The sequence below is a fragment of the Lepisma saccharinum genome, chromosome 7 (assembly GCF_977018435.1).
Source record: "Lepisma saccharinum chromosome 7, izLepSacc3.1, whole genome shotgun sequence".
NCBI lineage: Eukaryota > Metazoa > Arthropoda > Insecta > Zygentoma > Lepismatidae > Lepisma > Lepisma saccharinum.
The window spans coordinates 63,052,811-63,064,965 of record NC_139235.1 but is presented as its reverse complement, the minus strand read 5'-3'; the positions used below and the strand labels follow the sequence as shown (position 1 = coordinate 63,064,965).

Sequence of the window (12,155 nt, the reverse complement as noted above, 5' to 3'; positions counted from 1 at the left end):
AAAAGTTCCATGTCGTAAATATATCACTCTTTTAAACTAGTTACGGAAACTTGCGCGCTTGATTCACGAACAGTCTACAGTGCCGACATACGGCCGCGAGCGCCTCGCTTGCCGATAGCGCAAACACTGACGCAGCGGTCTACACTTCAATGGATCACTCTGTATAATCCTTATGGGGCATTCCAGCGTTACGTATGTGACAAAGTATAAGGTTCTAGACATGCGATTGGAGCTGATTTCTTAGAATTCTGAAGTATTTTGTGGTGTCTGTTAACAAATGAAAACGAAACAACTTAAGTATGGCCTGATTGCATGAAAAGCATTAACAAGAATGTGTTGCGTGTGTGATGCTTTAAAAATGTAGCAAAGTTTGACTTAATTTTACGTGAAGCATATAGGCCACAGCTGCTAATAACTGTTTTATAGGGTAAAATATGCAAATTACATGCATTCACAAACATTCAAACCTTAATGCAATTAGAAACAATAATTTGCAGATTAATTCATTTTGCTATTTACATGGAGTAGGACCACTTCCCGTGGAATGCCCCATATACAAAATGATTCAAAGATTCACAGTTTGTGGATTGTTTCCTGAAAGAATTAAGAGATCACAATTGTTGCGGTCAGGTGATTTTATTATCCGCATATAATTCCGTTTCTATTCCACCCCGAGATTCTTATTTGTGGCGAGTTTCCAAAAATGTTCCGATGTCAGCACTTGGTTGAAAATGCTGGTTTCGTACTCGTAGAAGCCATCATCAGAAGACTCGTTAGTGAGATCAACGTCATTGCAGCCAAGTGCTTTTCTTCGGTGTCGAAAGTCGTCTGGGCCTTCCGAACTCTCGCCCTCACATCCTGACCAAATGAACTTTCTTTGGGATCCCTGATTGCTGAAAAGACACATCACGACCCCACGTAATGACGTCATTAGCACTGTTTCTTGCGGTAGGAAGAGCCGAGCTAACGAGTTGATGACTCTCTTTCTTGCTGAGATTCAATAACTCTAAAAACGTCCACCAGGTGGTGTTGTTAAACGATAACAAGCTAGCCACATCTTCATGGGAGGTTTGCCCCGAGGGAACCTCATGTAATTGCAACTTGGAGTTTTCTGACGGCCATTATGATCCTGAGAGCTTATAGGGTGCAGGACCGTCTTAGACACGCGAATTAAAAAGAAGAAGAAAAGATTGCCAATATAAGCATGGAAATTGAGTCGAGCAGTTAAGTATGCCTAAGTTCCAATTGCGTCCGTACCTTCCAGCATAAGCAAGAACTAACTTTTTTCTTCTCTGCCTAATTTACATGCTGTGGTTGCCCAGGTGCGGTGGTTCTCCATATGTTACTTGCAGATGCTGCGTAACAGTCTGATTCCATTATCTGCCCAGATCTTAAGATTTTCAGGTGTGCTTGTACACCCAACATCCTGTGTTAGTTGCAATAATACAAGGGAGAATCAAAAACAAACCTTAGTCCGATAAAAAATATAGAGCAGACTATGAAGGTCAAATTTACATCAGGGATCAACTCTTATTTACAAAACGAACTCAAAGGTGCACCACTGATCAAAACGCCATTTTTGTCATTTTAACCCTGGAACGCTAACAGGGGTTACCAGTAACCCCAGGGAGAATTTCAAGCATTACTAATTCTTAAAGTATAGAGTTGGCAACGCTGATGTCTTATCTATACTTGCTATTGACTTTCGTTGTTATTGGACGAAGAAGATGACTATGATTCCGACAATGGAGGATCAGATTTTCAAGACAACATTTCATCTTTTACTGTAGACAGTGATGAATTTAGTGCTGGAAGTGCGACTGACAGTGATGGTGATGAAATTTGTTCAAGTGATGTGTTAAAGGGCAGAAATGGGCATATGTGGACAAAGAAGGAACCAGCAAAAACACGCACTGTTCGGAGGAATATTGTGTTGCGAATACCGGGTCCGAAAAATGCTGCAAAGCAAGTGAGTACTGGATGCGAGGCATGGAAGTTATTATTTGATCATACCATGATTGAAAGTGTAGTGTTGTTTACGAACAAAGAAATTGAAATAAGAAGTGCGAAATATGAACTTTAGCTACATGGGATTCACAAGTGACTCTGAAATGTATGCTTTGATAGGTTTGTTATACATTTCTGGTTGCCGAAAAGATGGACACTTCACAACGAATGAAATGTTTTCATGCTTTGGACCAGAAATGTATAGAAGTATTATGTCTAAAGCACGTTTTGGGTTTATAATTACATGCATACGCTTTGACGATCGAGATACAAGAGATCCAGATGACAATTTTGCACCGATTCGATAACTGTGGTCATCATTCATTGCACATGCTACTGAATATTACACATTGTTATTAGACAATTATAATTATTATTGAATGTTATATATGTGATAACGGTTGCAAGTGAACACCTACACAACAGTGATATGCAAAGTGACATATTTCTAAGCTTAATATATTTTTTCTACGCGATAAATACTTTTCATAACCATTTAATATGTCTGGGGTTATCAGTAACCTCATGTAAGTGTTAATGATAGTAAAATTCATGTTAGTGATCCAGGGTTAAAGATGGCGCCTTCTCCACACACATGCACCAGTGAAGAGAACTGGTTTCTTGGTCTCTGGAAGCCTAAACTTAGAGACATTCTACTGCAGGCATGTCAAACACGCGGCCCGCGGGCCGCATGCGGCCTTTGATATATTTTTGTGCGGCCCCTTTGCTATTACCTGTTTTTAAATAGTAGAGCCTTCAGATGTAGTTGATAAAATATCTGTGTTTTTATATAAGACGATGTGAAATTTCACACGTTTTCCTCTTGGACAGGATATACCCGTCGGTAGGTGAAAAAAGGGGGTCGTGTTGCTTTATTGGGGTGGTTGACGAATCTGGTGATTACCTGTTGTTCAGAGTCCAAGGCTAAGTCGTCTGCCTGCGCAGTTTTCCCTCCGTAATCTAGAATGAGGGGAGGGTTGAAGGGAAAGGGGAACAAGCTGCCTTCGTCCGAAAACCTACTAAAGTAGCTCAAGAAAGCAAAGCTGCGGTACGCGCAAGCTACGCATTGTCGGAGTTGATAGCTAAATAGTCAAAACCTTTTGCCGAAGGCGAGTTTATTAAACGGTGCTTGGTAAAAGCTGCTGAAATAGTTAATCCCGCAAGTGTAAAAGCTTTTCAAGGCATTTCACTATCCCGCAACACGGTTGCTGAAAGAGTAACCAAACTGGCCTGTGATTTGAGTGATCAAATTAAAACAAAAGTGTCAAATTTCATTGCCTATTCCATCGCTTGTGATGAGAGTACAGACATCGGTGGTTAGCTCACTTAGCTGTGTTTCTTCGTGCTTGTGATGAGGAGCTATTGGACATTGCACCGTTGCATGACACTACTACCGGTGAGGATATATTTATTGCTGTTCGTGAACTTTTACGGAAGTATGATTTACCTCTGTCAAAGTTATCCTGTGTAGCTACGGATGGTGCCCCTTCAATGACGGGAAAAAACAATGGTTTTGTGACAAAACTGCAAAACGAATTTCGTGAAACCTGTGATAAACACATGTTCCATCATGTGCATTGCATCATTCACCAAGAGGTCTTGTGTTCAAAAGTAATCAACATGGAAAGTGTGATGAAGCCTGTGAAAAAAGCTATCAACTTCATAAGATCTCGTGGCTTAAACCAGCGACAATTTTCTGCTTTCTTAACAGATTTAGAAAGCGAATATTCTGAAGTGCCCTACTACACAGAAGTGCGCTTGGCTATCGTGTTCTATGTATGGTTCTTGAAAGATGAAATATGCCAATTTTTGGAAAGGAATGAACAAGACACCAGCTTTTTTTCGCAACCAACGTGGTTACAAGATCTTTCCTTTATTGTTGATATAACGAAACACTTTTGAGATTTAAATTTGAAACTGCAAGGAAAAGATCAATTAATCACCAACATGAATGATCAAGTCAAAACATTCGAGCGTAAGTTATTGCTTTGGAAAAAAAATAATTAAGAAACAAAGACTTGACGCACTTTCCAACTTGTTCTAAATAGTAAATACAGATCAAGTTCAAAGGACCCTGTTTTGTACAAAAAGTACGCCGAAAAAATTCAGGTTTTGAATACTGAATTCGGGAAAAGGTTCCACGATGTTCGTTCTTTCGAAGACAAGATATCCCTGTTTTCAGCCCTGTTTACGACTGACGTAGAAAAAGATGCAGCACATTTGCAGATGGGAGTAATTGAAATACAGTGCGACTCAACTTTGAAACAAAAGTACAGCGAAGTGGGTATCCCCGACTTTTACAAGTACTTGTAAAAGTCAGGGATACCCACTTCGCTGTACTTTTGTTTCAAAGTTGAGTACTTGCCTGCACGTTTTCCAGAAACCCGCAAATTTGCGTGTGAAATAATTTCCATGTTCGGTAGCACTTACCAGTGTGAAAAACTTTTCTCACTCGTGAAAGGAAACAAGTCACCAACGAGATCCATATTTTCAGACGTTCATCTTAGCTGTGTTCTGAAAGTAGCTGCTTTGAATAAGATGTCTCCTGATATTGATAAGTTGCTGGCAGAAAAAAGATGCCAGCTGTCAGGCAAGAAGCAATGATCAAGTTTCAATGAATGTTCATTATACTTTATTAAGTGTTATGTTAGTCATTCTTTAAAATAAAGTATTAAAGATAATTTAATTTTTTCCTTGCGGCCCGCCCTATCTAACACTACTGACTATTTGGCCCAGTTCATATTTTGAGTTTGACATGCCTGTTCTACTGCAAATGAAAATTCAATATCTCTATGCATGCTTACCACACCAGAAAATTTACGAATGGAGGAGGAAGCTCGAAAATGGCCTCAGTTCACAGGCAGATGGGTTCAAAGACTTTTCAGTGGCTCATAAGTGACTGCACATAGATTTAAAATATTCTTCTTCTTGAGGTATACAATCACTAACTCAGACTTGAAAATGTATGTAGATCAGCAATGGGGTCTATGCTTAAATGCAGTAAACTTGTGCAACTTTACATCAGAAGTCTACTAGATAAAAAACAACAAAAAAAAAACAACAACAAGGTTTTCATTTGGCTGTCCCTCGTACAAGTAGGAAAATGAGGATCCACCACGTAGCCGAATGGTGTGTGCTCTCCCGATCGGTCCCGTGTTCGAATCCTGGTGCGAGTTACACCATTGTGGTGCGAGGACAACTGGGGAACCAATCGAAAACTACAAAACAACGTTCTTGCACTCGATGATCTGATCACACGTCACTCTAAGGAAAAGCCACGTGACAGACCTTAGCCAGCTAAAAAAGCTGTTGTCCCATGTGACTGTGGTTTGGATTTGGTCTAAGGCAACCAACCGCACGTCTCACCACACCATACTATGTAGTATACTTTCAGTTGCAAATGTGTGCAGTAATTTCGAATTACCGGTAATTAATACGTCATCCAGTACACATAAAAGAGACATTTATGTTATAACAATTTAGCTAATTAAGTCTTAAGGAAGAAGGGCCTGCACATACCGTTAGGGAAACAGGAAACTTGTTGCGATTCAGGTGAACTAATTGTTTATTTCCACGGCGACTACTTGATACGCAAAGACGACGGAAAACCCAATCCGGCTTTTACGTCGCTTCTGAATGATTCAGGTCTCGGATTTGCATCTGTAAGCCGACCGCCACAGACTTCAAAGGGATTTCCGTGCATCTGATTTCATGGCCATCGTTCACAGAAGATCCCCCGAAGAATTATTCAGAAGAGCGCAGTTTGATGAAACCCATGTTCACCCGACATTAATAGCTGTCGGCATATCTCTGTGCCAGCGGCGAAGTTAAGTTGCTGAATGTATTTTTCGCTGAATTAATATATACTCGGGAATTAGCAACAAAGACAGAAGAATAGAAAGATTCTTCCGAAAATTTCTTTCCTTTCGGCGACATTCCAAAATTTGAAAAATCAAATCTGTTCAGAATTTCTTCTAGCACATCAAGTGCTCTCCATATATGCTTTTGTCTAAATACTTGTATATGTGATAGAAAATAGGGTTGTCACATCAAAAAATTATTACAGACATTAGTAGCGCACGAACGTATACAAAGTTCAATCTCCATATACTACATACATACATACATACATACATACACACATACAAACACACAAACACATACGTGTATGTGTGGCCGTGTGTGTTAGTGACCAACTTTCGGCCATCAATTTAAGGGAAAATTCCAAATTTCGGCATTGAATTTATGGGAGATTTAGTCACGACAGATTTTGCTCATTTTTAGCGGCGCGGCACCACGCCACCAAATGTGCATGGACTCGTTAATATTAAACGAAATAATTAATTTACATTTTATATAATGTACAGGTCAAGATAGAAAATAAAAATTTTACAAATTTGCATGTTTCTTAGTCTTCTAACCCTTATGTATTTGTCCACTGCTGCTGCAGGACTAAGCATCAATCAACTACAGAAAGATATGACGTCACTTCCGCCAAAGGTTAAACATGCAAGATCTTGCAGTCGACTTGACGTTTTGCATGGTATAATCTTTTCTACTTTGTAATACCTTGTCCTGAGTTAGGTAGTAGAGCAGCCCTAGGTTGAACCTCGCTCAGTAGAAAATAGTGAGACTATTCTGGTTTTGGTTTAAAACTATCTTTAGCTTCTTGAACAAATGCACTGTTTAACATTGGCGCCGACTCCATGGGGCTTGGGGGGGCTCGAGCCCCCCCAATGTTATCGATGTGGGGCAGAGCCCCCCAAATAATTTTGCTTAAGAGAATCTAATGTATTATTTTGCTTCTCTTGTAAAGTTTACTCTGAATTGTGCCACATGAACTTAATTTTAAATACACATTTGAAATGTTCTAGACCATCAACTTTGGGGGCTGAACCCGCTAAACCATCAACTTTTGGGGCCTATGACCAGAGACAGCAAAACACATGACTTATTACTATATACTAAATGTATAATTATGAGCATTGGTTACATTTTTACTAAAAAGAGTTTCAAAAGAAGATGTGCATGAACTAGGAGAGTGGATGGGACGTTCGGGCTGCAAATGGCTCTCACATGACATTCAGAACGAGATCATCGATATATTAGGGAGATCTGTTTTGCGCTCCGTGGTAGCAGATATTAAAAGTCGGGAATATTTTGCTATTATTGTTGACGAAACTTGTGACATATTCATCCGTGAACAATTGACATTTTGCATTCGAACTGTAAATGAAACTTTTAATATTTTTGAGGAATTCATGGGCTTTTACGAGATTCCGAACACTGAGGCCAAAACTTAAACAAGGGAGGGAGTGAGTCAATAATTAATTTGTTTCAATGATCAGAGCCCCCCCCCCCAATAATTTTGACAAGTCGGCGCCCCTGCTGTTTAAGGAAAATAGTTTAAAACTTATCCTTGTCTTGTAACCTTAGAAAAAAAAATTGCCAACCGAAAGTAGCAAATGTTTAACCAACAGAACAGGTAAATACGTCGTGACAAACGCAAAGAATGTCGTGTTTACTAAGGACACGGAGACGTAGCAACTACGTTTACCTTCGCAAACTTGCAGATGGTGCGAAAATGATGTGACACCATACAACAGTCCAGTGTTTTTTCTTCCTTTTTGCTCAAGGTCGACTTGACCACGTGCATTTTGAACTCGGAGTCGTTGCTTCGTTTGCAATGATGAGGTGTTAATCGGTGAAATGCGGTTGAGAATTGCTTCAACAAACACTGCCCACTTACATCTAATTTGGACTCTTTTGACACCCAACGACCGATTTGCAGCCAGTGGCGCAACCACAGGGGGGCATTGCCCCCCCAATCTTGGATGGAAATGAGTTCTAGGGGGGGGGGGGTCAAACATTGACGGCCAAGTGTACCTGTAGGGGGCAATTACCGCCCACAACTTCAAATTTTATGCAAATAAAAATACTTTTCGTAAAATTTTCTTCCTCGCTTCGCTCGCACTACATTCTTTTCTTAGTCTCATCAAGTTTAGGACCGTTGCTCGGGGGCGCGATCTAAATGGAAACAAGTTCTAAAATTGATTGATTTGTGATTTTAAGTTCACTTTACGAATATAAAGGCTAATCGGGACTGGACCTACAGTTTAAAGTGGTATCTGAACCACTGTGCCAGATGCCTCCAACGGGTATCGAACCTGGGACCCCTTGATCACAAGCTGACAATGTTACCATTACACCATCAGGGAGGCACAAAAGTTGTAAAAGAGAGAATGCATTGCAGTCTCGTGAAATTATTTGCGCCCTATTAAATCAATATTGATTTCAGCCTGCAAAAAAGTTGGATCCAAAAATTGTCTTGTTCGCTTCGCTCGCATTCTTTCATTGTTCTCTGTAAGGCATTCTAAATTACCAGACAGAGAAATAAGACTTGTCTTCATTGATTATGTTTTAAATACATGAACAATTGTTTTGAGGAAAGTGAACGTGCATATCTGAGAGACAATTTATGTAATTTTTCCTGTTGGTTTATTGTGAGATGGATGAATTGGTTGTGTAATGTATTTAAATAATATAATATGTATTAAATAAACTTTGAATAGGTACGTACACAATTTAGTGTCCACGTCGCTCCATGTTGCATATATGTGAAGCATATATCGTGCACCAAAGTTATACATGTAAATTTAAAAAAGAACTATATTTGAAATGAATTTATCACGCATTTTCTGTCTTTGAAAAATAGTTTGTATACTTGTTTTCGATTATTAATGTCAAATTGAACGTGTTGAAAAAATAATTCAAATCTTTTGTTCGAACAAATGCTTTAGCATCAACTTCTACCCCCTTTTTGCATAATTTACGAGGGTAATAACGTCTTTGATACCACCACCACCACCACCACCACTACTAATACTACTACTAATAATAATAATGTTGGTCCTGGGTTCGAATTCCGGTGTCCATTCATCAATTTCATCATATCATCATCACATCCCCATCTTCGCAATTAGCCAAAAGTGGCACAATAAGCGAAGTAAAATAAAGCATATCACATTATTATTATTACCATTATTATTATTATTATTATTGTTATTATTATTAGCAAGTTTATCCTGGTACTTGCCCCCCAGACAAAAATTCGAGGTTGCGCCTCTGTTTGCAGCTCGCACAATTCGAAACCCATTCTCCTTAGATGGATTTCACCGATGTGACAGTGTTTGGTGAAATTACGAGAGAGAGAGAGAGAGAGAGAGAGAGAGAGAGAGAGAGAGAGAGAGGGGGGGGGGGCTTCAGATTGTGGTTGGGGAACGGACCTCCGTGGCGGAGTGGTTAGCATAGCGCGCTACGACCCAGGAGTCTCGGGTTCGAATCCCGGCCTGGGCATAGGTGTTCTTTGTGAATGTCCCTATGTCAATTTCATCACACCATTACTAATTTTCATCGTCGTGATTAGCAGTGGCGTAGCGTTATAGTACGCCCATACGCCCGGCGTTCCCTGATTTAAAATTTCAAAAATACGTAAATGCTGTAAATATAAAGTAAATCTGGACTAATTTCATATATGTTTGACCTTCATGGCATTACAGATGTATAATAGCTATTTTTCGCGATCCGCTTGCAACGCTCCACTAACAACACTCGTTCCAGCATTTTTTTCAATGCCTTTCCTGCCTGGACGCCGGGCAGGTTTGGCGTAAAGAACTCTATATTCCTTGCTGCCTTTCTGTATGGAAAGCTTGGATCTCTACAGCACGCGCGCAAATGCTCTCTCGTACGCCAGCGTACGGAGCAGAGGGCTACGGTGATTGGTTCATGTGACCCTTCCTGCCTTCTGAAGCAGACGGCAGCGGTAGAATTCCTACCCGGTTTTTCGCGCTCGTGCCACTCGTGCTATGTGATGCTACAATACGCAATATTGACTGATGTAACTTTACCAAACTCAAATATACCATTCTTAATGGCCACTGCATTGTATAATTTATCGCACGAAGAGCGATGTGCATTAAAAACTAAAATATCAACACAGCTTTTGTCAAATAGGTGAACTCCTCGCGGTAGAAATTCAGCCTGTGGCTGCTCTACCACTTAACCCGCAAAACTATTATTTTTTTATTATTACTATTTTTTCGTTAGTATCTAACTGCTTAATATTGTGTCAATGGAAATGTTTAGCATTCATTTGAAAACTCTTAACATCGAATGGTCTGTGGACAACATTATTTTAAAATGTTTTTCACCATTCCAAGATGCAATAAACAGTGGTCTGAATTACTAATCCGCACTGTTACGTCAGTAGAGTGTACGATAGTTGGATCCAGTGGCGTACGCAAGGGGGGGGGTTACCGGGTTTAAACCCCCCCCCCCCCTTGAGCTCTTGCAATATTATGGAAAATGCTGTAGAAAAAATTAAAAATGGCTAAATTATCACAGTCAAAGATCTGCGACAGTAATAATAATAATAATAATAATAATAATAATAATAATAATTTGGATTATTATTCCCATGCAGCATGAAGAAAAACACAACATTCCAAACACAATCTAAGCGGCCGCAAAGTTCAATTTTGAAATTTTCTTTTGCAAAAAGTCGCGCAGTGACTCTTGCGAGAATTGTGAAAATTCCTTGCTTCGTCCTTATTGCAAACGTTCTTCCCGGTACTGATTTCACATCCCCTTGTGAACTCTCAAGTGATGCTGAGTCTACATCCACATCATTAAATAATGTCGAAGAAGTCTTTTGTGAATCACCTAGAAGGGATAAATGTGTTGGAATGTCTATAAACTTACTTTACAACGAAAACATAGACTCAGTGGAATTTAGAAACATGTATTCTCGCGCTTCATCATCACCCTGGGTGAGTTCCATAGGTAAAGGTAATGTAAATTCCCCCGTGTATATAGCACCGTGCCATGAAGTCACACATAGTGGTGTGGTGGGCCCCAAAGATTCTTGATCTCGAACTATTTTGCAGGTGATGTGATCAGCACCATGCTCCGGCAGCCTTCATCCCCCAAGGTTGCTCTCAGATACCCATAGGCTGGGTGCGGAGACAAGGCTGGATAAATTCCAACCAATTCCGGGAATCGAACCCGGATATCCCACGAAGTTGTCAGACTAGACCAGCGCGGCTCCTTGAATGAGTTTCATATTTCGATTATTTCAATAAATTTAATATATTTGCTTGTTTTTATGGATTTTCTTCACACTTAAAATGTCTCACTTATCATATACAAATAACCGTTGACTAGACAATTATTTTGAAACAAAAGAATTGTAATTTTGTTCTATTTCTTTCATAAATAGCAGCTGCATTAGTAGTAATTAAACTAATTAATTAATTACAAGAATTATTAATTAATTTATTATTATTATTAATTAATTAAAGTATAATAAAACAATGGTAATGTGAATTTGTAGAAAGTTTTCGAGATAACACCCCCCTTGATGAAATCCTGCGTACGCTACTGGTTGGATCATCCACCCACCTCCGTGTCAGAGTGTTTTGCACAGCACGCCAAGACGACAGAGTTCCCTGGTTCGAATCCCGGTGTTAGCACGGGTGTTCTTTATGAGTGTCCCTTCATCAACTTCATAAATATCATCACTCATATTCAGTGTTCGAAAAATTTTCTTCAAAGTTAGGCGCCAGCTCTGAAAATCAGGCGCCAGGTAGCAATTGTGCATACTACAGTATGTTTCAAAAGTCACTCAATCCAAACTTGGAAAGTGTATATCATGAAAATCGTAAGAGATATTTACACCGGGTTTTCTGCACTAAACTAATCCTGTTGGCTATCACTGGGTTCATAAATTTATGTTAGCATTTATCTAAATAAATGCAATTACATTATCTATTAAAAAATTGTTAATTTGCTGAGAAATTTGAGAACTGATTTTCAACAATAAATACCAACTCTTAAACAATTTGTGGGATCATTTGTTGGTGTTTGACTGGTTGTAAAACAGTTGCTTTGTGAGGTACAGCAGAAGCAGGGAATTTTTATTGGAAAACCTCTTGCACATGAGTGTAAGAATGAGTAGTAAAATACTCTTCAGCAATGCACACACACTGCTCCAATGAATACACCATGCTGAATCAATTAAAAAAAAAAAAAAAACAGGCACAGTAGAGGCGAAAGTGAGCCAAGAGAATTCAATGTAACCAGAGGCAGGC

The 12,155-nt window shown here is 39.4% G+C and overlaps 1 protein-coding gene across 1 annotated transcript in view; it reads left to right on the top strand.

Annotated features, from left to right (window-relative positions):
* Window positions 1-12,155, top strand: part of LOC145990240 (uncharacterized) — a 114,915-nt gene that overhangs the window by 68,644 nt on the left and 34,116 nt on the right. The window lies entirely within an intron of this gene.